This window comes from Sinohyriopsis cumingii, chromosome 5 (genome assembly GCF_028554795.1).
Source record: "Sinohyriopsis cumingii isolate HCF-2022 chromosome 5, ASM2855479v2, whole genome shotgun sequence".
NCBI lineage: Eukaryota > Metazoa > Mollusca > Bivalvia > Unionida > Unionidae > Sinohyriopsis > Sinohyriopsis cumingii.
In genome coordinates this window covers 42,526,650-42,553,408 of record NC_142965.1, presented here as the reverse complement: position 1 = coordinate 42,553,408, position 26,759 = coordinate 42,526,650, and the positions used below count along the sequence as shown (strand labels likewise).

The window sequence follows — 26,759 nt, the reverse complement described above, 5'->3', positions numbered from 1 at the left end:
TCACAGATTTGTGTTCGAATGTTTCCATGGACTCATCAGAGACAATTTGGTTATAGATCATATCGATGGAAATAAACTTAATAATGAATTAACTAATCTTCGAACTGTGACTCAGAGTGAAAATTGTTCCTCGGGTAACACTGGAAAACATCCGAAAGATGCCAAGTCAGTTAAGTCGGTAAATCAAGAAACAAATGAAGAAATTGCATTTGAGTCGATATATGCTGCTGCGAAATTTTATGAAATTACTCCAGTATCGATATGGCGAGTAGCGGAGGGAATAAACCACAGAACATTTTCCTACAATCTCGGTGAGTGGATCAGATTCTTCTATGTTCCAATAATATTTGATGATGATGAAGAATAATTAAATACTACAAAATTAGTATAATGGACGAAGAAATAATAAACGATATTATGGGAGAGATTAATAGTTTGAAAAGAAAAATAGATCTCCCATCGGACCTTGATGTGAATAAAATCAGATCAGAATTCGAAACAATTATTCTAGGGAGACTCGAATATAAATATACCCTGCCGTCAGAATATAAATTAATAAAGAAAATTCAAATTGCGATGTACCAATCACTTGCAACGGTCAGTGATGATCACATCGAGGATTTTGTTAAATTATCAACGCTAGTAGAAAAAGCTAGATTAATTTTATCCGACGCATATGAATCAAGGAAAATCACAAGTTCTCGTGTCAGACAACTGAAAAAACTTGTTGATGAAAAAACAAGAGAATTTTCCAATCTTTGAAATTTTACAAAATAAAAAAAAAGATTTAAATTTCCCTGGATTTTATTTATTTTTTTAATTTTGGCGGGGGTATTTACCTAACGGATTCACGAAATTATATAAATTACTTCGATTTGAGGGGTAAATACCCCAGCGGATTCACGAAATTATATAAATTACTCGATTTGAGGGGTAAATACTCAACAAAAAACATAAAATTACGAAACTTTCTTAATTTTTCTGATTTTTATTAATTTTTTTTTATTATTTACCAAAATAATTTATTTACTGAAATTACACAAATTTATTAATTTTGAGGGGTAAATACCCCAGCGGATTCACGAAATTATATAAATTACTCGATTTGAGGGGTATTTACCCCAGCGGATTCACGAAATTATATAAATTACTTCGATTTGAAGGGTAAATACCCCCGCCAAAATTAAAAAAATAAATAAAATTCAGAAAAAATATCTTTTTTTTTATTTTGTGAAAATTTCCCTGGATTTTATTTATTTTTTTCGTTTGTTTTTCCCTGGGATACAGATTTAAAAATCAAAAACTTTCGCTTACGATTTTACCAACAAACTAATACTCAGCGTTTCTCCGCGAATATCAAGTAAATTTCCATCTTGATTTGTTAGTTTGAAATTTATTCTTGATAATAATCGATTATGACAGCGTAGGTAAAACGGATTAACCGGCTCCTTTATTATCAAGTAACCAGGAGAGACGTTAGGAGAGAATGTGTATAATACAAATCCCTGCTCCGCTCTTGATATTGCAGGATCAACATTATAGCTACCTTCTACAACATCAGCGTGAAGATAAACAGCAATCACTTCGGTTATATTAACTATCCCAGGAGAAATGTGTCTTCCTTGTCCAATTCCATCATTATCATGCATCAAGACTGATTCTGCTTGTGATTTCTTCTTAACCCACGCGTCGTGTAATTTAGGAAATAACCTATCGACTGTATCAGCGACAAATTTTCTCATCTCATCAACATTGTAGCCGGGAAATTTATAATTTGGCAACGTCCTCTCGGTTAGATTATGTCGTTGCATAAACGCGTTAATAATAAAACCCATACCAAAGACGGCGCTGTTTTGTATATAGCCCGTTGCTAGTTCGTTAATAAGTTCCATATCAGCAGCTAATTTATTTATCCGCTCTGTTGTAATTATAATTTCGTTGCATGAAGCTTGTACGTTAAATACGCAATCTTGGAAATAATGTTCTAACAGTTTCTTTTGTATTTCGTATTCGTTGATAATTTTAACAAATAATATTGTAATACTATCCTCGAACAAATCTAGCATATAAACTGATCCTGATGAAAAATCAAGACTCGCCTTAGTTTGTTCATACTGATCAATATAGTCCAAGTCAAGTCCGTGGAAGTTTTTTTCATTGCTGATAAAGTCGGATTTCTTTGGTTCTGGTGTTGTTATTCTGCCAGGCGGAATATCAGGCCAGCCTAATACTGTCCTAATAGATGAACGGTAAATATCTACCATATACGGCGACGATACTTCAATGATTGATGATAACGTTGGTTCATGTGCTGATATCTTTATTCCTGGATGAGCATCGCCAGTAATATTCGATATTCTAGTGTTGAACTCGCTATTTATCTGTTCAATCTCATAGCTGCCGGTTGGTATACTAACGACAAACCAACTAGGAGTTCCATCGGCGTGTTTCTTATCAGCAACAACAAGTGAATTGTTTGATAATAATTTACCGAATGATTTTGATCTGATATTAGGCCAGCTATTATAAACACGCAATTGTATCAATGCCATTTCCTTGACGCTAATTGGAGTTGGAAAACTAATACTAAATTCTGGATTAGTTGAGCTTAGTGATATTAACGTTGTTGTCGGCGGTGTTGTGTTTGTCACTATCTGGACTAACTCGGACATTATTAATATTTATTTGTTCAATCTCAGAGTAGATGCTGATCATCGAATAAAATTCTATATCGGATATAACTCCATCGTTGAGACTTTCGGAAATCAGCGATGATAACTTCGAATATGCGTCGTTAATTTTAGTTAGTTTATTTTTGTACGATAATAGTTTCTCGCTGGTGCATGAAGATATTTTTCTTGCAATAATATTGAGAACGCCAGCTATCGTTGTTGTTGATGAAATTATTATTGTTGCTACGATCGGCGCGATTGTTGTTACTACGGATAAAACAATACCCGCGCCGGCGATTATTGCTGATGCGGTATAAACAACAACATCAATAATAACTAATCTGCGCTGGTATTTCTTTATTTTTATTTGATATTCGTCTATTTGTTTTTTTAGCGAATCTTGCCATGATCGCGCAAGATTATATCGATAATCTGATGCTGTCATTTATTTAATCTACAATAATAATTACTATATTATTTAGTTTTGTACGGAATATTATCCCATCCGGATAAAAACTCATAAATTGCAAGATATTTGATTTCTCCTGTGATGGTTCTATCTGGTGGTTCTAATGTAAATACCTCCCGAGTATTTTCCTCCATGGAAATAATAAAAATTCCAGGATAATACTCATGAAATGTATTAATTTTGTGAAATTCAGTTGTTACCGTGAATTTTATTTTGGATATGAAATATACTCGATATACGCCAGTAATTGGTGCAATCCAACTCGTAATATTTGATTCGGGTCTCCATATCTTGTTTATCGCTTGTACCACAAATGATATATAACAACCAAATTTTTCTATATTTTCCACATCCGGTGAGATGACAATACGGGACAATTTTTCAATTTTTGTGTTGATTTCTTGTGTTTTCTCGCTGAGATCATCGTGTGATGTTTTATCGACTTTTTCACCCATTGCGGTATTTATCTTGGTAACATCTGCGAGAATATCATCGTTGATTTTCTTTTGTTTCTTTTGGAGGTTATCGTGTATTGTTTTATCAACTTTCTTAATTGCGATTTGGCGTACTGCGTTGATATCTTCAATGATCTTAGTATTATCTTCAATGATTTTCTTGTGGAGGTCATCGTGTGATGATTTATCGACTTTCTGCTCACGAACTGCGTTAATATCCTCATCGATTTTCTTTGTTTTCTCGTCGTGTGATGATTTATCAACTTTCTGAAGCATTGCGGTATTTATATTTGTAACATCGGCGAGAATGTTATTAACGTCCCTGGTTGTTCTTGTTAGTTTTTCACCAAGATCGTCGTGTGCTGATTTATCGACTTTTTGATTTGCTAATCCACGAACTGTTTCAACGTCGCTGCTAATCTTAGTAATATCTTCGTTTATTTTCTTTGTTTTCTCGTCGTGTGCTGATTTATCGACTTTTTGATTTGCTAATTCACGTACCGCTTCAATATCATCATTGATGGATTTTATTTTCTCGTCGTGCAATGATTTATCAATTTTTTGAATCGCTAATCCACGAACTGCGTTAATATCGGCGAGAATGTTAGTAACATCCCTGGTTGTTCTTGTTAGTTTTTCACCAAGATCATTGTGTGCTGATTTATCGACTTTTTGTTGTGTTAATCCACGAACTGATTCAATGTCCTTACTAACTTTAGTAATATCATCACTGATTTTCTTTGTTTTTTCGTCGTGTAATGATTTATCAACTTTTTGATTTGCTAATACACGAACTGCGTTAATATCCTCATCAATCTTCTTTGTTTTCTCGTCGTGTAATGATTTATCAACTTTTTGATTTGCTAATCCACGAACTACTTCAATGTCCTTACTAATCTTAGTAATATCCTCATCAATCTTCTTTGTTTTTTCGTCGTGTAATGATTTATCAACTTTTTGATTTGCTAATCCACGAACTACTTCAATGTCCTCATCAATCTTCTTTGTTTTCTCGTCGTGCAATGATTTATCAACTTTTTGATTTGCTAATCCACGAACTGCGTTAATATCCTCATCAATCTTCTTTGTTTTCTCGTCGTGCAATGATTTATCAACTTTTTGATTTGCTAATCCACGAACTGCGTTAATATCAGCAAGAATGTTAGTAACATCCCTGGTTGTTCTTGTTAGTTTTTCACCAAGATCATTGTGTGATGATTTATCGACTTTCTGTTGTGTTAATCCACGAACTGCTTCAATGTCCTTACTAACTTTAATAATATCATCACTGATGGATTTTGTTTTCTCATCATATAATAATTTATCGACTTTCTGCTGCGTTAATCCACGAACTGCTTCAATGTCCTTACTAACTTTAGTAATATCATCACTGATGGATTTTGTTTTCTCATCATATAATGATTTATCGATTTTCTGTTCACGTACTGTGTTAATATCTGCGAGAATACCAGTAACGTCCATGGTTGTTTTTGTTAGTTTTTCACTAAGATAATCGTGTGATGATTTATCGACTTTTTGATGAGTTAATCCACGAACCGTTTCAATGTCCTTGTTGATTTGATTGATATTATCATTAATGGATTTTGTTTTCTCGTCGTGTGATGATTTATCAACTTTTTCACTTATTGCAGTATTTATCTTTGTAACATCGGCAAGAATGTTAGTAACGTCCCTGGTTGTTCTTGTTAGTTTTTCACCGAGATCATCGTGTGATGTTTTATCAATTTTTTGGTGCACTAATCCACGGACTGTTTCAATATCTTTGCTGATTTGATCAATATCATCATTGATAGATTTTGTTTTCTCGTCTTTCTGATTCATTAACACACGCATCGTTTCAATATCAGCACTAATTTTCTTTGTTTTATCACTAAGATCGTCGTGTGATGTTTTATCAGCTTTTTGGAATGTTAGTGAACGCACCGCCTCGATATCTTTATTTATCTTGGCAATATCATCGTTGATGGATTTTGTTTTTTCAACAAGATCATCGTAATCATCACTTCCACGTAACGATTCGATGTGTTTATTGATTTTTGCAATATCATCGCTAATTTTCTTTGTTGTCTTGCTAAGATCGTCGTATAACACTTTATCGCCTTTCTTATCCATTGTGGTTTTTATTTCAGAAACGTCAGCGATAATATTAGTAATATCTTCGTTGATCTTTCCTACTTTATCAATGAGGTCATCGTGCAATTCCTGATCAACTTTTTTCTTTGTTAATTGATCTGCGACGAATGAAGTATCAGTTGTTTTCTTTATATTATCATCAACTTTCTTGCTAAGTTGTTTTAAGGTTTCATCGAGTTTTTTAAGATCGTTAGTTAGTTTAGTTAGTTGCTTTGTAAGTTTTTCCTGATCTTCATTGTAGACTGCCTTATCCAACTTTAACAATAATGTCGCTGATAGTTCTTTATCAGATTTTTCTACATCTGCGATATTTGCCTTTGATGGTAAACTTGTGATAATATTAGTAACGTCAGTGATAGATTTTGTTACTGAATCTGATAACTGAGTAAATTGCTTGATGCGTTCGTTATATTCATCTCGGCTAATCATATCAGTTACTTTGACATTGCTAGTTTGTAATCGACCTTCGGTATTTTGAAAAACAGCAATTTCACCAGGATTTATCTCTGCCAACGATAGAAGATTGTTAATGTCTTTCTTGGTTGCAAAATTTGATGTATCGATTTTTTTTTCTTCATCTGTTTCTTCTTTCTTTCTAAAGAGAGATCTACCATAAATGTCAACCATGATATTTATCTACGGTATATTCAAATAAAATTTTGTGATAAGGGCGGGATGATTTTGAAATTGCATCAAGAACGTTAATTGATTCTGGACCGCATATTGGTGGATCGGTTGATGTTTGCGTTGGAAGTGTTGAATACCAAACTGGAAGTTTCAACGAAGAGATATACTTGAAAAATTCGTTTGGTGGTGCTAGTCCATACGAATCAAAGTAAATGATTTCGCGAGGATTAATCGCGTACGCAACCCAGTGAGTGCCAGGACCAGAATTTTTATCGAGATTTATTATTCCTGTCTCGGTAGAATTTGGTTTGTCCGGTAATTGATCTCGCATGAATACTCCTCTGAAAAATCTTATTTTCTTTTTCTTTGCTTCATTGATTAAATCTAAATTCGATGATGGCGTGATGATCTTAGGCCGGATCCGTACATTGGAGGTCGTCCTAGTCTCAGGCCGGATCCGCGATGGTATTTTTTTTTGCCGTATCTTCCTCCGGTAACTTTATCCAATAATTTTTTAACTCCGAATCCAGCCGTTGCTGATAACGCGCCCGTTATCAACGGAGCTAATAAAGGCAATAGGAAAGGAAGGAAGCCACCTACCTTGACCATGTCTTTCACTGCGCCAATGGAGAGAGTTACATGAACACCAGAATTCATTGATCTGGCTTTGGTAAATCGTCCGTGTTGACCTCGTGTCAGTGATAGTTTGTTAGGTCCACCGTGAATCTGATTATTTTTCAAGATTAATTTTAAACCTCTTCGCGCTGTTGTTGCTGCTTGAAGTTTTTTTATCTGACCCGGGGTCAGTGTTACGCTGACGTGTTCGTATGGCATATTAATAATCACTTTATCTAAATTTAGAATTTATCACATATTTTCTACGGGCGCGTCGATGACTCTCATTCTACCACTGATGCCTTCTAGGATCATTGTTCTATCACTAAGAATAACCGCGATGGCTCTTGCCGGTCCTCCAGTGTTAATTCTGGCTTTGAAATGAATATCGACAACCGACTGCTTTACCAAATCAAGATGTTCCAGGGAAAAATAATAGATGGGATAGAGAGTATTAAAATCCAATTGTGATATTTGCAATCCGGTATCAATATTTTGATCGCGACCCATAAAACTTAATAATCGATGATACGCGCGTGCCGTAGAATATTGAGCAAAATTAATAGCTATTTCTTCGGATGGTTCTTGTTGACCGTTTATTCTTAATGATACGTTTGTTGCCCCAAATTGATCAAATATCATGTGACTGTGAGTTTGATCGTATCTATTTGCATTTTGAAGAACAATGAAGATATGCCTGGGAGCTGAAACACCTTGCTGTGACGCAATTCGCCAAGTATATATTCCGTTCATATTAACATCGGAGGAGTCGGTTGTTGTTGTTAGCCAGGACATGATGGATTTTCCTCCTTGATTCATGAATGATAATAATTTTTCTTCTTCGCGAATTGATGGTGTTACTGCTGGCATCCACAAAGTAATTTTAGTTAATGTTACCTTACCAGCATCACCCGCATCTCGCCAAATGGCTCTATCATTACCCGCGGCGTCTCGAATAAAGGAGATTGTATGCTTTGCTCCATAAATAACTTTCCTGAAATGCCGGCAAAATCCAAAAATGTGAGACAACGGAATTGCACAGGAGAAATTATTCTCGGCTCCAACTAACATTTTCTTTCGCGTAGCAAATCCAAGATTATAATTTTCAGTTTGATTAATTATCATATTTTCAACATCAGCAACAGCATTGCCGGCGTTATTATTCGGTCGTCTAACAACAAACGGTTTGAATATAGGTTCATTAGAATTATCCTTAGCAAACATCATGCTAGGACCAGCCGATCTGGTGAAATCATCCGAGTATCTTGCTAGGCCTATGATCGTTGTTGCTACATCAACATTGTCAGTGATTGATTCAATCTCTCTTCCATCAATCATGTAAGTGGCACTCTTGAATAATGCCATGATACCGTTATTGACAAATCCAACGTTAAAATTTGCATCGTAGTTGGTATTATCGGTTTTATTAAGTATCCCAACAACCTCGATATACGCCTCAGACGGAAGAAAATATCTTGTTGTATCGTGAACTTGAATTTCCTTGCGGTTAGGTGTATTTGGTTCAACTACCTCGTACGAGAAATACTGAAAATCTCGCACTGATGTGTCTCTACCCACAGGCTCGTCCATGTCAAACACTTCATTTGACACTTGTGAAAACATTATTACTAATGATATCGTCTAAAACGAAGACCATCTCCTGAAACAAAACTTGTATTTCCAAGATTTGTGTTTGCAATCTCATGCGCCAGATTTGTGTTTGCAATCTCATGAGCTAGATTTGTGTTTGCAATTTCATGTGCTATATTCGTCTTAGCAACTTCCTGCGCCAGATCATTTATTTTCTTATTTGCTGCTTCATTTATGGTTTTGCTAATTTCTGGCGGCATCTCTCTAGTGATAGGTAATCTGACTGGTCTTTTTTTACGTATTAAATTTAATATTTTACTTTTGACAGCGTTGAATCCTTTACTAGCTAAATTACTAATACCAGAAACAGCGGTCTCGCCAATCTTTCCTATTGCTTTTAATCCTAGTTGTTTGATCACTGGACCAATTTTAGGTACTACTCGCGTGACAAGACTTCCAATGATATCGCCAAGTCCGTTGCCGTGAACATATTTATATACTGGCAATCGAGAGTTAACTACGCGGACCGGTGCTGGTCTGCGTTGATGTTTGTGAATAATCATATTATTTCAATTATGTTGTTTTAATCGATAAGCTCGTCAATAAGTTCCTTATAAATATGAGAATCAATTACACCGCCGCGAAATAACCGCTGACAAATATTTGATGCCTCGTTGATTATTTCAGGAGAATTATTTCCAGCTCGTTTTCCTCCGATTAATACTTCAAGACGAGACACGTCGTTGACAACACTGTCGGGACAAACTGAATATCCACTTCCATATCCTTTTCCTGATATTAGTTTTTCTTTTCTTAATTTCTGTTCTTTTTTATATTCTTCAACTTTCTCCATAAAATTTTTAAATCCGTCATCTTTTAAATATATTTCCTCCCCTAAACTACCAAAATAAATTACCGCAGGCCAGATTTCTGGATTAGCATCAACAATTTTATGCGCGCTTTCTCGCAGGTATAAAAGTTTATTTCGTAAGTTATAATTTGCAGCAACGTGCAATCTTGTCTCTCTATCATCGAGTCTGTTGATAGTTCGGGATCTCAAAAACAAATCCGCAGGTACATCTACAAAATCAGATGGTATTTTTGAAGGAAATACGATTTCTTCAGCTAATTCTTGAACTTCCTTGCTTTCTGCGGGTTTGATTTCTTCAAGCGAAGATGGGAACAAACGCGACTCTGAAAATTCTCGTGGTTTGTAATTGACTATCGAATCAATAAAATTGATATATTCAGGATCATCTTTGTTGACCTTTTTGACATCTTTGTGTATATAGTATATCCATTTTATCCACTGTACGCGAGACACATTCTCAGCTTGATGAGGTTTCATTAATTTTTTCCGTCTATTTTTATCATAATTTTCCACAGCAAATTTTATAACTTCATCCGGATTCATTTCCCTTATTCTTGTGATAACCTCATCGGTAAATTTATCAGTACTCAAGAATTTTATTCTTCCTTCTTCGGGGTGCTCTTGTTCCTGCTGCAATTGTTCTTGTGTTTTTTTTTGTAACTCTAGTATTTGTGCTTGTGCTTGTGCTTGTGCTTGTTCTTGACGTAATTGAGTTTGTTCTTGATGAATCTGTTCAAGTTGACCGGGAACAATTCTAGCGTGCTGCTCAATATCTCTTGTCATAGGAATAAGCCCAAGATCTCTAAGTTCCTTATCTTTCGTTTGTTTGCCGTATGCTACTTGTTCGATTACTCCGGTAACTGGACTCAACCACTTTGACGATACTTCACCAATATGATGTTGTTCATCATCGTACTCACGAACTTTTTTCTTAAATAATTGTTTTGTCGGAATAAGCTTCTTTACCGCCGCTAATTGCTCTCGCGCTAATCTAGCCGAGTGAGGCTCTCCAACTGAGTTAGTTTTTTTACTCATCTTATTTTCAACGATATTGTTTTAATGCGAAATAAAATTAGTATCCGCAACCCAAATTCAATTACGGCAAATAAATTTTACAATACCCCCCCCCCAAAAAAGCTGCCATTTTTTTTATGACCGAAAATGCAAATTGGGGGGGAATTTTTCGGATTATTTCGCGTAGGAGGCTTTATTTTTGAATTCTGAGGCTTCTACGGAAATTATTTGTCTGAAAGGCTTAATTTCGTCTGTGCCAGGGGGTCTGTAGAACTTCCCTGCTGCTGACAACAGTCCATTAAGGGCATTCCTATGTAACAGACATGTCCATAAAGAACTGCTCTATACAACTGACAGATATTCATAATGGACATATCTATAAAATAAACACACGTCCATAATGGACATTTCTATATAATGAATACATGTCCATTAAAATGTCTGTACATAAGAAACAAGTCCATAAAAGGCATTTCCATGTAATTGACCATAAACGATACTAAAAAGCAATTTGATATACACTGTCTACAGCTGACACAGAAAGGAATCTATTCACAAAAGACACCATAAAAGGGACTTTCTGCAACCCTTGCAAATATATTTACATAGGTGCCCTGTATAAGACAATCATTTGTCTAATGTGCACAAAGAGCACATGGTTTATAAATTTTCTTATTTTCACTGCATATAAGGGAAAATAATTTAAAACAAAACCTATCAACTACAAAATATAGATCATTCATTGTGTACCTATTCATATTACTGATCAAATTAGTTCTGAGACCCAACTGATTTTATTAAATATGTATTTATACCATTAAATCTTTATATATTAAGTGCAAAGAAATTTGTCACAGCCTGTCTGTAAACAACACAATTTCCTTGTCCCTTCACTGCCCTTTATTGACAGACTACAATTTACTGCCAAAATGTTTGCAACAATTAGTAATTTGCTAAACTTTTATGTAGTTAATAAGCTACAATTATGGATTAGCTAAAGCTGAATGATGGATTAGCTAAAGCCGAATGATGGATTAGCTAAAGCTGAATGATGGATTAGCTAAAGCTGAATGTTGGATTAGCTAAAACTGAATAATGATCTCTTGTGAAATGTTCAAGTATTTATATTTTCTACAAATTTATATTTTACACAGTTCAGGGTGCAATCAATCCAAACTATACTTACAGGATAGTGTGTATTAGACATGAGTCCGGCCCAAGCAATCCAAACTATACTTACAGGATAGTGTGTATTAGATACGAGTCCAGCCCAAGCAATCCAAACTATACTTGTACATGTATAGGATGGTGTATATTTAATGAAGGGTCCTAGCATGCCAAACTATACTTATAAATGTATAGGATGGTGTGTATTTAATGAAGGGTCCTAGCATGCCAAACTATACTTATACATGTATAGGATGGTGTATATTTAATGAAGGGTCCTAGCATGCCAAACTATACTTATACATGTATAGGATGGTGTATATTTAACGAAGGGTCCTAGCATGCCAAAGTATATTTATAAATGTAAATGATAGTGTGCATGTCCTTGTCTTACTCTTAGTTCAATACCAACCTTCAGGTAAAAGTCTATACAATACACAGGTAGTATAGGAATAATTTTTCTGCCACTAACTGCCTAACAAATAATAGCTGAATTAGCATTTACAAATTCAAACAACTTGCACAGGTAAAATATTAAAGATCTTGTGTACTTTATGTTTACTTTATAATATTCTTTCACAAGAGTGTCATCAGAATTATTATTTTTATTTATAAATTATTTCTTTTTCATAGTAAAAAGTTTTATCATGTTAATGACATCATACAGATAAAATATTGTACTTTTATGTAGTGTAGACACAGACAGACATACTGTGAGAATGGACAGGAACAAATAAAAATGCCTCCGTGTCATCCAATGGGACATAAAAACAATGGGGGCGACTAAAGCACCTTAGGACACAAAGAGTGGTACCTACACATTAAAAGTGGAGAAACCTCATTCACATATTTCTTTTAAATACAATAAATTGATTTATTAAGAAGTAAAAATTACCCTGAAAATTTACCTTTTTCCAGAATCTGCTGTCTTGGCCTAGACAGGCACAGGCTGCTACAAACCAGCAATTGCCCAGTGTTCCTTGGGAAAAATCATCCGAACTGACCCCGCCAATGAAAAATTTGGGATCTGGTACAATCTCCTGCAACAGAGGAATCCAATTTTCCTTTCAAAGGGATAATCCAGATTAAGGTATATGTTCTTTATTGATATAATTTTATTTATTTAGAACATGTCAAATTTGAGCACAATTTGCTCACCCTTTAATGCAAAACCAGACTTTATTTTCTAAATTATTCTAACACAGAAGGTTCATTGCATTATTACAGAGGGCACTGTATTAGTGATTTTAACTTTGGTTATTGTCATGTTAGCCTCATCAGGTATCATGTGTATGTGCAAGAGAGAAAGGGAGAAATATCCTAAAAGTACTATAACATTAAAATTCAAGTAAACAAGCTTGAATGGATTTTCACTTGCAAATTACTGACTACATGATTTCGTAAAATAACAAACATAATGTAAAGAATGTGCAACTGTTATGTGCAATATTCACCTAATGGTACCTACAATTATTCAAAGCAAAACCTGTCATGTGCTGTGAATGAAGAGTTACGAGGCAACGTAACCATCTGAAATGGCATTATCTATCCTTGATCTGTCTGTTGTTTGGTTTTATGAAATGCAATTCATCATCTGATATCACAGAACTACTGACACAAACTTATACAACAACAAAAAATGGAAACACAGAATTAAAAATTATATAATTCAAAATTTTTATTTTTAATAAGACACAGACATTTACAGGCTTTTAGTTGAGAAAAGTGGATCTTGTTTGGGTTTCTGTATAAATTATATGTTCAAAGAAGAATTTATTGTTCTTAAAAATGAAGTTTTGTTATGCATAGATATTTGCTTAATTAATAACAATAATTAATAATATTTGCTTAATTAATATCCATTTTAAAAAATATTGTGTGCAAATATTTAGTAAATACAAAAATATGAAGCTAATTGAGGAGTGCAGACTAATAATCAAACCATTTACATTCCAACCATTGCTACCACAAATGGCATGTTCTGGTGTAATGCTACCAAATGAGAAAGGGAGTTAAATCAGTTGTTCTTGGAGTATCTGGATAAAGCCATCATGGTGAGATCATGTGATAATTTAAAAATTTCTACCTATATTATGATATTATGATTAGCTTAGAGTTACCACCTTGACAAGTGAAACATCTTACAATTTAAAGGAGATTAATACAGTAATAACAAGTCTGAAGGCTGGATTTCTCCTTTAAACTGCAGAAGAAAAATATAAAAAAATCAGTTCACAAACTGCCACACAAACACAGCAGTAATGCACTCTCTGTAAAACAAGTTTTTCTTTTCACTTCAATTTTACATCTGCATTGTATATAGTGTAAGCTCTCCAGGAGTCTAACCATTTGGGCAGCAGATGTCTTCTTGGTCAAAGAAACTTAATGTAACGGAGGTCATTATCTAACATAGTAAGAGCTCATTGGAATTTTAAATAAATAACAATTGACTAACAGATGGTTGCAGACTAGTACAGTTTGATTATATGTAAATTGCCTGAATTTGATTTCATGCTTAAATGGTGCATAGTGCGTTTTGAATGCTGCTTTCATATCTGTTCATTTGCATCCAAATGGTACATAGTGTGTTTTGAGTACTGTTTTCATATCTGTACATTTGCATCCAAATGGTGCATAGTGTGTTTTCAGCACTGCTTTCATATCTGTATATTTGCATCCTAACAGTGTATAGTGTTTTGAATATTGTTTTCATATCTGTTCATCTGCATCCAAATGGTACATAGCGTGTTTTGAGTACTGTTTTCATATCTGTACATTTGCATCCAAATGGTGCATAGTGTTTTGAGTACTGTTTTCATATATGTACATTTGCATCCAAATGGTGCATAGTGTGTTTTGAGTACTGTTTTCATATCTGTACATCTGCATCCAAATGGTGCATAGTGCATTTTGAGTACTGCTTTCATATCTGTGCATTTGATGAGCCCCAGCTCATAAGTCGTATATAAACCAAGGTATTATTACAAGCCATGTTTGATGTCTGAACACTGCTGCAGGCTAGAGTTAATTCTTTATGAAAGGTTACCATGACCATAGAGAAGATCTGGCATCTTGGATCGGCACTGGCATTAGATCATGCAGCTTCCCACCTATGTGTTACAGCTTTGTCCTAAGATCAGAGAAACCACAAGGAACAGGGTGTGTTCTAAGTCCGTTCCCATTTGGACAGACAGCGAGAAGGACATTGTCCACTAAGTTGATTGAATTGGGTCAGAACAACATCCAATCAGAATTGAAATAGAAGGTGTGATAACAATTTTGATCTGAATTATAACTTCTAACTAGCAAGTGAAAATTTAGTTTCACTTTGACAGATTGCTGAGCAATAAGGGTTACTCAGTAAAGGAGTTTCTAAGCAAAGACAAAGCTTCGTAAAGGAAGCTTTTTGGGGGAAAGAACTTCTGGTTAAGTTTAGTCCTGAGTCTCTAAGAAGGGAGATGGAAGTGAGACTAACAGTCGGGGGAGAGAGTCGAGGAGGAGGAGGAAAAGGAGTCAAGGAGGACCAAGTGGAGAAAGAGGAGGAGTATAGAGAAGTTGAGGAGGAGAAGGAATTTGGAGAAAGTTGGGAGGAAGGGGAGAAGGAATTGTAGGAATAGGAGAGAAGAATACACAGATGAGTAGAATACAAGGACAGGTGGAAAGCTATCTAACACTACTAATCAAATTATGCAATAGGCTATCACAGGGTCAATCAGAAGGAGAGTATTTGGGAAATTTGAAGCACCTGACTATTGAATTGTTATTAAATTGTTATTCATGGAATTTCACTTTTTTGTACATTCAATCATTTAACCATCAGCATTTCTGGCTGTGGGCTCGGGGCTTTACATCTATCTTTCACCAATTTAACTTCCAACCAAATCTGAGCCTGGGTGGGACTTCTATAATAATTTTAAAAGAATATTGGAAGCACCCCACCCCAATCATAATACACCTACCACAGTGATGGCATAACAACCCCGTCACACCACACATCCTAACTGCATCCTAATGGTGCATATTGTGTTTTGAGTACTGCTTTCATATCTGTACATTTGCATCCTAATGTTGCAGTGTTTTGTGTACTGTTTATATATCTGTACATTTGCATCCTAATGGTACATATGGTGTTTTGAGTACTGCTTTCATATCTGTATATTTGCATCCTAAAGGTGCAGTGTTTTGAGTACTGCTTTCATATCTGTACATTTGCATTGAAAGGTAAAGCCTTTCATGGACAAATTCTATGATACAAGTTTTATGAGTGTACTGCATTGTCTTAAATTTTTCATATGCAATTTATCTTTTAATTCCCCGTGCATCTTAAAGCAAAACTTCCATAGATTTCATTCAAAAAGAAAAGGCTGTATGAAAAATGTCACTTATTTTTAATGAATAACCATCATTAATTCCAAGGTCATGCAAAATACACTATATAGCCACTACAATGGGAAAAACAGATCACTGTGTCCTATTCCTCATTTGTGTAAAAACTAATGCATTCATCAAGTCTGATGAATGTGCAACAAGAATGCAACAGTCTGCAGTTTACTCTAGCATCATGATCATATTGATGTTTCCTTTCTTTAGCTGGACACAAGACATTTTCTGTTAATAATCAAGCTAATTTTTAATGTTTATGAAATTTTTTTAAAAGAATAACTGAAAAAATACTCAGATTGGGAGGCAAATTCCATGTACAACATTGAAAAAACTGCCCTGCTTAGAGAAGTGAGTAGAATGTATATAATTCACAGTGTCCACCTCTCTGCTCTTGTGCATCCATCTTTTGCAACTGTGCAGGATATACCTTTCAGGATCAAACTTACAGTGTAGGTACTCTTTGACATGAAGGTCTGTTAAATACCCAACTGTATTGCTGTTACCTACTTTACTTAACAGTGCTTAAAATTCCTTTCAGGAATCCAATTCTAATATCCTTTCATTTAATGTGACTTGGGTGCATCTTGAGATAGGTATGTCACACATAAAAAACGAGCCATTGTAACCTATTTTGTATGGTCATTTCAAAATGACCAATAATGAAAGAATGTCTCATGAAGTTTTATCCACAAAAAGCTTCAGCTTTTATTGAACATGTATTTGGTAACAACTATCAGAAAACTATTGGAGCACTTACCCTGTTTAGTATTATTTTTAAAGTCCTCATTATTATTTAAAGTCTTCATTATTATTTTTAAAGTCCTCATTATTATTTAAAGTCCTCATTTTTATTTTTAAAGTCATCATTATTATTAATTTTTTTTTTTGAACAATTGAATTCAATATATATTAGCAATGCTTATCCTAACACTGGTCTATTTGCAGTTAAGTTTTCATGTTCAAGTACAGACATAATGTGGAAGAATCTACAAACCCCAGGTCTTTTCCACACGATATCTGAAGGTGCCCTCCTACTGAAGTACAATGAAGATGCATTTGGGGGAAACTCTGGGTCTGTGAAGAGGATCCCTTTCTTGATACAGTTCTTCTTCAGCTCATGGTATTTCTGTCCCTTAAAAGGTATAGTGTTGTCAAAGATCCCCATCCTGCAAGAAACACAAATATAACAATATTAATAGAAACAAAAGCTATGTTTGCCATGCCCTCTGTTTGCTATGCCCTATGTTATCATTATTGATTGGCAGTTAGCATCCTTATGCATGTATGTTCCCAAAAAGAAAAAGCATGAAGCAGTCAAATACCCAAATAAATGTACTTCAAAAATATTAAAGACACAATCAAATCTTGATAATTGTTAAATGTATATCTAATAATAGAAGTAAATTTAAACCAAGAATTCAACGATATTAAGATGCTCTGCGAGAGAGCACATCACGAGTTCCTTGAAGAAACTTACGCTTGTTCTACTCTAGTGGCAAAAGAATTTCGAGGAATCCAAGATATAATTGTTTCTTATTTTAACTACTGATTGCTGAAACCATCTGGCAGCCATACTGTATGTAAGACCATAAGAAGTCATTCAGTGAAAGCCCCATATCAATACGATAATGACTAACGTTACTTATAAAAGTTCAAACCCTCTCAACTGCCCCTTCCTGAAAAAGGGTGTGCACCTCTTCCTTTACTTTCATCTGGACTGATTGTTTACAGAGGGAATTGTTTCCAAAACTCAAAGTAACCCTCCCTCACAAGGGAAAGGACACATCCATCACCCATGATGCCCTGCTGAGCCTCTGGAAAGAGGCTTTGAAAAGCACCTATGAGAATGTTTGAGAGAGGAATGCTGGGCAAGCTAGGGTTTGCATCCCTTGGGCTGTCCCCTCCCTTCTTCCTTAAGAAATGAAGGAGTGTTAGAGAAATTACTAATTGGTGCTCCTTGTCAACTGCACCTTAAATCTGTTTGATGAGGTGGAGGTTTAATAGAGGATGCCAACTGTGTGGAAGCTGCATCTGTTTAAAGAACTTTACAGATGGCCACTGAGGGTAATTAGCATTACCTCATTTCCTAGTGAACTGAGATAATTACCACATTTCCTAGTGAACTGCGATATGGCCAGGAGTGGTCATGAAGGATATGTGCTAACAGTCCTTCAGATCTTAGGAAGCCATCTTAGGAACGAGTCAAAATAGCATCCTTGAAAAGATATTTACTACTGTTAAGTAAGACCTTTTAAGAGTCTAATAATAGCATGGCCAATGTGCAGACATTCTGAAGATAACACACTTAAACAGATTTATGCACATGCCAACACTTAAAAAGATTTATGAACATGCCAGGAGGTTTGGATTCAGTTTCTAGCACATGCTGCAAAGTGGCCAGATTTACTGACGGTTCCTTTAGTTGAAGGAAAATGAAGCTAAATTTTCTTACAGAAATATCCAGTTCTATTTTAAATAGATTTTCAAACTCTCCCTTAATTTTTCCTTGGGAGAGGTTAATTTAGCTGCACAGCCACTGGTATTCTGTTCCTTGCAGAAGCTCTCATGTAATAATTCAACTTATCTTTTGCTTACTTTTAAATACACTGATGCTAGTAATGATCACTATGTATCATATAATAAGATGATGTAATTTATATATCTGTAAAATATATAAGCCTATTAAGTACAGCTGTAATAAATACCTACATTGCTGACTGGTTCTCTACCTCTTCTTTAGATCTCTATCACGTGCCATTACATTCAGCAGCTGTACCAGTCTGCTGATAAGGTTAATTCTCTATCATTATAATTTCCCTCTCTATAGGCCTCTGACTTAAATTACTGATACCAGATAGGCAGTATTATCATTAGAGTTTTCGTCTGACTCAGCAATTCAGACAAGCAATCTTCTCATTGGATGAATTTTTACTTTATGACATGAAAATAAATTTAGATGCTACTTTTTGTCTTGAATCTTCTCTTGGAAAAGTATGTTCTGGTTATACTCTATTGTAACAATCTGGCTGATGATTAATTTTTTTTATTCTACATTCTATACAGATGGTCTTTAGGAGTTATCTTGAAAAGCTTTAAGGAATATCTTGGATCAACCTTCCAAAATATTTCAATGACCAAATCCCTCAAATTTTTTGATATATTTTACACCTTCTAATACAGTGTAATTGTTTAAACTTAATATTTTTTATTTATAATCCTTCTACAGACATGTCAATAACACTGAAATAAGAAACACACAAACCCACAACCACACAAACATATAAGGAAACCTACGTAAACCTATCTCTGCAAACACCCAAACATGTTTATGTTAAACTGTACATGACATCTTTAACCTGACCTGAAAAGTAACTCTGGGTAAAACAGTCTGGTTCAGAATCTCCTTTGAATGTGTCTAGTTTAAAGATGCATCTGTAATTGAAAGGATCCAGACTGATGCTGAGTCAGCTATAATGCTTGGAAAAACTCAGTTTAATTTATATCTAACTGATAAATCAATGTTTGTACTATCTGCAAACTGGAAGCCCAGCTGTCACATGCCTGACATACTTGTGCCTTTCAAGGAGTTTACTAATATTGATAGACTTTTCCTTCCCTTCCTCACCTCTCACCTTCCAAGAGTTTACAAGGCATAATTTGATTACTGATTTATTACATACATGTGATGCTGTATCCATCTACTTCTGTGTACACAGTGAATTGCCCCCAATGGTAAATTTTCATTAGACATAATGTAAACCCAATAAAACTTGATTATTTTCCAGTATGACCATAAAATCAATTTGACAGGTACATCTCAATGTGCAAAAAAAAAAGGTAACAAATTTTGCCAATGTCATATTTCAATGATGAGTTGAGATGAGAAGATATAAACCGTGTTCTTCATGAAGTATACAACAAAATCGGTCTAATTTTCCCCTGGAAACCCTCTTGAAAAGTTAAAAACATAAACAAAAATAAAAATTAGTGCAAAGTTTAATAATATTTTGTTAAACCACAATGATAAACTTAGGGCAGAAAAATGCAGTGTTCACTTATTTGAATCATGTCGACGAAGTGCAAATAATTTTGAACGCCTTCATGAAATGAGCTGATGGTGTGAGTCACTGAAATTATCAAAAATTCTTCAATTTGCAATATATACTGATAACATGAAATTAAGTTAGACCTAACTGAAAACTGTAGACCCTGACATGGCATCACATAATGAACCAGCAGATCAGGGTCCATGCAGTTTGTTAGAACTGATCAGTAGAACCAACATTGGCCTTGATCTGCCAGTGCATTTAGACAGCAAATCTGGGTCTATGTTGTTTGCAGCTGGACTTAACTTGTCTGTAAGTATATGAGTTACACATTTTCATGTATAAATCTGTTCACCTATCAAAAGCCCATTTTTAGATTAACTGCTAAAACTAAAATTCATTTGAACAAATATTTCATTAAATATAAAACAGACTTCATTACCAAGACCAACCAAGCAAACAGGCCACTTTTCTCAAGTTCAGCGGGTTGTCTTAAAAGCTTGATTTTACTGTGCATGTGTGTGTATGTGTGTGTGTGTGTGTGTAGACACACACACATACAAACACAAAGAGAAAGGGATACCGGTACCTAATTTTGTGGTCGGTAAAAGATGCAGGCCACACTTGCATTACAAGATACAGACTGTGACTTTATGCTGTGCAATAATAAGTTCCTCTACCAGCTTAATTTCATGTTGCCAAATCTACAATGTAGCTATCAGCAATTCTCTAATGAAAGAAAACACAAACCCCATCACTGCCAGAAGCAAGTAGTGGCAAAATAGCAACCAGTCCAATGTAGAATGAAGTATGTACTGTACTAGGAAGCATGCTGGCACCAAGTGCTGGCAAAAAGTATTCCAATAACATTAGGAACACATAGCCATGAATATTCTTTAGTTACTGCAAAATGTTTAGGAAATACATGACTGTGTACCTATAATATCAGAATAGTGGAATGGATACATATTGGTAATGGCAATTTATCAATGTTTACCTTCCTTACTATCATTATGTTGTGATTGTTTTTTTAAAAATAATTGCCAAACTGTGATTTAATACTTAGGAAAGCCAAAATGTCATGACAAAATAATTGAAACTCATTAAAAATATGTGATAAATACTCCAACAAAAGCATTGCAATGCTTTACATATGCAATTATGTAGCAGTGCTGAAATTGAATTAAGTTATTTGGCACTGAAAGGATTTTGTGGAAGTCTGTATTGCTATCCACTGAATTACATGATTGTCCAAAAAATTAACAATAAGTTGACACCACTGCCACTGATGCAATGTGCCATCCTACTAAACGTCTTACATACTGTTACAAGGACTTCACTGTAGTTCATTTAGTACATGTAGTAATCTTGTCTTACATACTGTTACAAGGACTTCACTGTAGCTCATTTGGCACATGTAGTACTCGTCTTACATACTGTTACAAGGACTTCACTGTAACTCATTTGGTACATGTAGTAATCCTGTCTTACATACAGTTACAAGGACTTCACTGTAGCTCATTTGGCACATACAGTACTCCTGTCTTACGTACTGTTACAAGGACTTCACTGTAGCTCATTTGGTACATGTAGTAATCCTGTTTTACATACTGTTACAAGGACTTCACTGTAGTTCATTTAGTACATGTAGTAATCTTGTCTTACATACTGTTACAAGGACTTCACTGTAGTTCATTTAGTACATGTAGTAATCTTGTCTTACATACTGTTACAAGGACTTCACTGTAGCTCATTTGGTACATGTAGTAATCCTGTTTTACATACTGTTACAAGGACTTCACTGTAGCTCATTTGGTACATGTAGTAATCCTGTTTTACATACTGTTACAAGGACTTCACTGTAGTTCATTTGGCACATGTAGTACTCCTGCCTTACATACTGTTACAAGGACTTCACTGTAGCTCATTTGGTACATGTAGTAATCCTGTCTTACATACTGTTACAAGGACTTCACTGTAGCTCATTTGGCACATGTAGTACTCCTGTCTTACATACTGTTACAAGGAGATCACTGTTGCTCATTTGGTACATGTAATAATCCTGTGTCTTACATACTGTTACGAGGATTTTACTGTAACTCATTTGGTATATGTAAGTACTTGTATTATACAAGGGTTTGGGGTTTGATGCCCACTCAGGCCAGTAGTTTATTTGGTACATGTAGTACTTGTAATACAAGGGTTTTGGGTTTGATACCCACTCAGGCCAGTACTTTATTTGATACAGAATAGCATTTGTAATACAAGGGTTGTAGGTTTTGATGCCCACTAAGGCAAGCCCATACTGGCTATATCGGTGTGTTCATGGGAAATACACCTATCTCCCATTTCCTCAGCATAAAAATGATAGGCCAATAATGTTTTGAAAATGCTGTTAAAACATTAAAAATGCATTTAGCAAATAGTCAGCTACAGTACTGCTATTAATCTGTTTTCACACATAAAAATGCTGACAGGCTATAAACTTCCTGTTTCTTTCTTTCAATCAAGCATTGGTGGCATGTGCTAGACTCACAACAGGAAAGGTGTAGGTTTAAATCCTGCCCACGGCCACGCTTGGTAGGCAACTGTGAGGTGTCACGGGGCAAGGCACTTTCCTCCACTTGCCTTGACACAATAAAATCTTTCATGTATTGATACACACAATATTTGTCTTGTGGAAATAGAGCTGTATTTCTAGTATTTATTTGGTATGATGCTAATTTCCTGCTATTCAGTAGTGCATTTTTATGCACCAATACATACAGAATTCATTATAAACTCTGGGTAGCAGCTCATGCAGCATACAAATTTCCACACATCCTAATTAAACAGTTACCTTTGGGAAGTTATAAAAATGGTCTCTGAAGACAGGTGGCTAGTTAATACAGATTCATTTCTTCAATTCTTTTCAGAAAGCCACAGTAGCTCAGTTGGTAAATAATCTGCTTCATGATCCAAGGGTCCCGGATTTGATACCTGTTCAGGACAGCCCAGTGTAGCTGCCTCAGTGTATTCACGAGAACAAGGCACTTTACTCCCATTTTTTCTGCATTATATAGCCAATAAAGTGTGAAAAGTGACCACAAAAACAAAAACAAAAACTGTACAACTCTAAACATAAATTTCATACCAATTAATAATTACCAGTGCAAGATCCCCATTTTATCATACATACACTGTACATATAATACACTAAAAGCTACTCTGAATTATGTAAAGAAAATAAGTATCATTTATAAGTCCTGCAACTGTACAGCAGCAACATGTTCCATAGGTGGCAGGGTCAAGTTTCGGAAATTGGCCCCTGGCAAATTTCTTAACTTAAGGCTATGGTGTGACTTTTTCAGCTATTATTGTTTACTATTTATAGATATGGATATATTTGTGAACTAGGTGTTTTGGGCTTGTGTTGTTCTTGAAATTGATGTCAGGCATGTATACCTTCCATAGTTGCTCTGCAGTATGTTGATAGTGAAATACCAATATTCAGCTAGGAAGAAGAGCTAGCCTCCCACTGCAATAGACACGTGGGTTAAAAGCAAGTACAGTATCTCAAAAACGGCTTGGATGACAACTATTCTGAATTGCATCAAACTATTTAGTAGACAATCTTTTTCAAAATTTTCATCCAGGAAAAGAGCTTGCATTTGCACTGTGAGCACCACATGCTGTCAAAAATGGCCTTTGGATGTGAAAAATGCATGTATGAAATAGGGGTTGGGGTGCATAAACTTCTTCTGCTATGAACTGCCATTGACTTCTCTGGTCAAGTGAATACTATTCTTATGCTTTGTTTTAATATAGGTATCTAAAAATATGGACCTTTTTGACCTCACTTGTGTATTTAATTTTTTATGATTTTTTTATACTAGGTCACTGATTGCGGTATTAAATTTGTACATAAAACCTGGTCCCTGCCCCCATGGTATAAAAATTATACAGTCTGAAATGGATCATTTGAGGTTCACAAATTCCAAAAAGCAATGCAGACAGGCCCAGCATAGCATACCACTACACTCAGTCTGGGATTATGTTAGTTAATGAGCTGCATATGTCTAAAGGCATGTACTATGCACACCTAAACACACTGTTTACCTGTTTCAATTCAAGAGGGATCCATAGAATGATGTTTGTCGTGTTTCCTAGGTGATGGTGTAATCCAAAGACCACGCATTGTCAGCTAAGAAAAGCAAACCACTATGACTCCCTTTCTTCTTGTTTTAACAGCACTTTTAACACATTATAGACCATATCATGAAAAGGAAATGGGGGATGAGTGCCTTTCCCAAGGGCAAAATGATGCAGTTGACCTGAGCATGTAAACTGAACCCATGTTACTTGTATTTACAAAACCAATACTCTACCTACTAAGCTACCTGGACCTTAACAATAGGTCACAGATTAATAAAGAGTGTTCGTAATATAAATAACACCCATCAAATTTCTGGTCAGCACACACAACAGTGTATAAGGAACTCACATGTAAATGCAAAAGATTAATGTAATTGAAGAGGCTTAAAATCCAAGTCACTGTGACCTAATTCAGCATGTGAGCAGTACCATCCAAGATGAAGATATCCATCAAGTATCATGACAGTGCATAAAACAGTGTCAGATTAAATGTATTCAATGTAAAAACTTAAACACTGATGCAGGACGCAAATACTATTTATTGACATCAATGGCAACTACACCACCTTCAGCAATATGATTCCTTTCTTGCCTATGCTTCACATATCAGTCTGCCAGGTCTTGCCTACACTTCATATATTGGTCTGCCCAGGTCTTGCCTGTGCTTCACATATGGGTCTGTCCAGGTCTTGCCTCTGCTTCACATATGGGTCTGCCAAGGTCTTGCCTCTGCTTCACATATGGGTCTGCCTGTCTTGCCTGTGCTTCTCAAATGGGTCTGCCTGTCTTGCCTGTGCTTCACATATGGGTCTGCCAGGTCATGCTTATGCTTCACATATGGGTCTACCAGGTCATGCTTATGCTTCACATATGGGTCTGCCAGGTCATGCTTATGCTTCACATATGGGTCTGCCTGTCTTGCCTATGCTTCACATATGGGTCTGCCAGGTCTTGCCTCTGCTTCACGTATGGGTCTACCAGGTCATGCTTATGCTTCACATATGGGTCTGCCAGGTCATGCTTATGCTTCACATATGGGTCTGCCAGGTCATGCTTATGCTTCACATATGGGTCTGCCTGTCTTGCCTATGCTTCACATATGGGTCTGCCAGGTCTTGCCTCTGCTTCACGTATGGGTCTACCAGGTCATGCTTACGCTTCCCTTATGAGTCTGCCAGGAACTATAAGTAAGCCTTGTAAAGCAAACTAGACAGCACGAACCATACTTCGACATTTCATTTTTGATACTAGTATTTCAAATTTAGTGCTGCATCAGTATCTCATGCTTTTGTGCCAGATAAATTTGGAGTCATCTCCAGGTCACATGATTTGTAAATCCCCACTAAATTTCATGCTCCCATTCCCTTTCAAAAATCTGTGAGCACGTGAGAAACATGCCAAGTAGATCTGCCATGAGTGTAATTAAACCTTTAACATTCATCAAGTTCAATTAGAACTTCATGTAACTAGACCCTCAGGTAACTAGATCCTCATGTAACTAGACCCTTATGTAACTAGACCCTCAGGTAACTAGATCCTCGTGTAAACATTTGACTTCTAGATTAACCACCATAATCAAATACTTACTAAAGTGACTTTTTGCAACTGAAAAAGTGCCATTTCATAATGCATAATTGCTGCCGTTATGATATTATGCTGTTACAACCATTTCAAATGCACGAAAAAGTGCCATTTCATAATGCATGATTGCCGCCGTTATGGTATTATGCTATTACAATCATTTCAAATCATGAAAAAGTGCCATTTCATAATGCATGATTGCCGCTGTTATGCTATTATGCTGTTATAATCATTCAAATCATGAAAAAGTGCTATTTCATAATGCATGATTGCTGCGTTATGCTATTATGCTGTTATAATCATTTCAAATGCATGAAAAAGTGCTATTTCATAATGCATGATTGCTGCCGTTATGCTATTATGCTGTTACAACCATTTCAAAAGCATGAAAAAGTGCCATTTCATAATGCATGATTGCCGCCGTTATGCTATTAACAACTTCCCTATGCTGATAATATAGTGTCATCTGTATTTATGACAAGATACTTAACACACACATCAGATTAAACTTACAATAAAGGGTTTATTCAGAAATATCGATCCCATTAACAAAACTGCCCCAACCCATTTAAAATTTACAATCCCTATGAAAGAAAATGCAAGGGGAATGTGTGAAACTCCTGAAGAAATCACTGAAGGCTGGTAAAACTTGTCTTGAAAAACCACTGCTAATGATATGCAACCTGTCTTCAGAGACCACCTGTCTTGAAAGACTAGGTTCTCAATGTATTTATTGTATAGTTTTATGACCTGTCATGAGAAACCATGACTTTTGTCAAAAGGAGTGTTTTTTCATGATGGTTTCTAATGTACAACTATAACTTTATGTCAAAAGGGGTGGTCTTTCATGATGTGCTCTAGTGTATAACCATTTATCCTACATTTAGACAACCTGCATTAATATTAATTATATTATCTCTGCAATAAAATGTAAGTTCTATCAGAAACTACTTCCCAATGGGTAGATGCACCTTATCAATG

At 35.4% G+C, this 26,759-nt stretch overlaps 1 pseudogene across 1 annotated transcript in view; it reads right to left on the bottom strand.

Moving 5' to 3' along the window:
* Nucleotides 1-11,015: 11,015 nt before the first annotated feature.
* LOC149799031 (calpain-5 pseudogene) overlaps nt 11,016-26,759 on the bottom strand; it is a 39,028-nt pseudogene continuing 23,284 nt past the window's right edge. Inside the window, exons 2-4 of the transcript XR_016421080.1 lie at nt 17,012-17,183; nt 12,543-12,674; nt 11,016-11,081 (exon numbers count right to left, since the gene is read on the bottom strand). The product of XR_016421080.1 is annotated as a calpain-5 pseudogene (transcript). The remainder of the gene's footprint in view (nt 11,082-12,542; nt 12,675-17,011; nt 17,184-26,759) is intronic.